This window comes from Salminus brasiliensis, chromosome 24 (genome assembly GCF_030463535.1).
Source record: "Salminus brasiliensis chromosome 24, fSalBra1.hap2, whole genome shotgun sequence".
In the NCBI taxonomy this organism is placed as follows: Eukaryota; Metazoa; Chordata; class Actinopteri; order Characiformes; family Bryconidae; genus Salminus; species Salminus brasiliensis.
In genome coordinates this window covers 3,058,712-3,060,805 of record NC_132901.1, presented here as the reverse complement: position 1 = coordinate 3,060,805, position 2,094 = coordinate 3,058,712, and the positions used below count along the sequence as shown (strand labels likewise).

The 2,094-nt window shown below is 42.4% G+C and overlaps 1 protein-coding gene across 1 annotated transcript in view; it reads left to right on the top strand.

Annotated features, from left to right (window-relative positions):
* The first annotated feature begins 554 nt into the window (after positions 1-554).
* klf3 (Kruppel like factor 3 (basic)) overlaps positions 555-2,094 on the top strand; it is a 26,377-nt gene continuing 24,837 nt past the window's right edge. The window contains exon 1 of the mRNA XM_072669762.1: positions 555-741. The gene's annotated coding sequence lies outside the window, so the exon portion shown is untranslated. The remainder of the gene's footprint in view (positions 742-2,094) is intronic.

The following is a 2,094-nucleotide window of genomic DNA, read 5'->3' as shown; positions in this document are numbered from 1 at the left end:
GTTTGGACCACCTGGAGAGGACTGCAGCCCACCTAAATGAACATATCACGGGATTCATTGCATGCCAAAAGTATTGGGACACCCTCCCAATTGGGTGGATCCCTCGCCAGCCAACATATCCCAACTTTCATTGTGTGCCAAAAGTTTTGAGACACCCTCTCATTCATACATTCAGAGAAAAATAGAATAGGACTCTGTGGAGCTGATAAGCATGAATCCATTGACACCATGCTGCCTAATGCCAGGCCTGGGCTAGAGGGGCTCTGTGTTCTCTGGAGTGATGATGATGATGATGATGATGATGGTGATGAGGTGGTCATCAAACATCCATCTAATCCTCACAACAATGTTCCTTCAACATCTCCAACAAGCCCTTTTTCCTTAGATGCTTAGAGGTACCCATGTTAGATGAGTGGCAGTACAGGTGAGAGAGAGAGAGAGAGAGAGAGAGACACCCCTCACACACCCCTCCCCTCCCTGGGCTGGGCTCCTGCCCCACCCTCGTCTCCCGCGAGCTCCCGCTTGGTCCTCCCACTCCTCCCTACACACACACTCCCTCTCCGCGCTCACACACTTCGAGCACTTCTCCGCCAGCAGCAGAGCAGTGTGTCCTGACTACAGCGCGCGGAGTCCTCTGCCTGTTCTCGCGCTCGCGCTCGCGCTCGTCTCCGGTTCTCGCGCTTTGGTGACTCAGGTTCTTTAAGGAGGATTCAGTGGAAAAACGTGGCTGAGGAACCAGGAGTGAGTACGAGCTGTGTGTGTGTGTGTGTGTGTGTGTGTGTGTGTGTGATATTATATAACGGAGGGAAATGCGGCTCTCCGGTACGGACTGTCTGTCTCGTGTTTAGAGTCAATAATTAAATCATTATTATTATTAGTTTGTTAATTCATTCATTAATTAAATGATTAAAGGAAGCGCACCGGATCAGCTAAGCACTGTGAGGTCATATGTACTTAATGTTGTCATGGAGATTAGCTGAAGTTCGTGATTAAAGTTTTCACTTTGCGTTGTCATAGAAACAAAGAAGCTCATTCCTTAATTAATAAAGAGTAAAGATGGGCCTGCGGTTGTCACAGTGACTAATTAGCTGAAGTTCATTAATTAATGTTCGGTTGTCATGGAGACTAAAACGCTAAAGGATATTGATGAATATATGAAAATATATGAAATTGTTGTCATGGAAATGAATAAGCTGACGTTCATTAATCAAGGCACTGTTGTTGTCATGGAGACTAATGAGCTGATTTTATTCATTAACATCCAAATATTCACTTTTTGTTGTCACAGAGGCTAAGAGGCTGGTTTATTGATACATGTATAACGATTCACTTTTGGGTTGTCATGGGACAAAGTAGCTGAAGTTAATTAATCAGTGCATACAGTAATCAATACGTACCTTTTTTGCTGCCATAGAGATGAATACACTGAAATGAATCGTTGATTAATGGACGATTAACATGGCAACTAATTTGCCAAAGTTTATGAATTAGTGTATAACGATTCATGCTTTGGTTGTCATGGAGACTAATTCTCTCAAGTTCATTAATTAGTGCACAATGATATGCAGATTAGTGTTGTCATAGAGACTGATTAATAAACGTACTGTTATAGGGACTAATAAGCCAAAGTTCATTAATCAGTGTAGAAATATGCACGTTTTGTTGTCATGGTGACTGATTAGCCAAGGTTCATTAATTAGTGTATAAATGTTCATTTATAAGTGTAAAAAACACTTACAGTTGTCATGGAGACTAATTGTGTGTTATTTAGATTGGGTTTAACTGTGGTTATATTCTAGATTAGTTGCCATGGAGACCTGAGGAAGTGATAAATTAATTGTTTATTTATGGTTTAAAGTCAGGCCCTTAATGCGGTATGAATTAGTGTCGCCATAGAGACGCTGTCTCTGATCTGAGATCATGATGAACTGCTGGATGTTGAATCGTGTAGAACTGGCTTGCGTTTGTTGACGGACTTTAAGTACGGTCCATTTAATGAGCCTGAAACTGTGTGTGTGTGTGTGTGTGTGTGTGTGTGTGTGTGTGTGTTCTCAACTGTTGCGCAAAGCACTAGGCCAAAGTGTAACGTCCCTA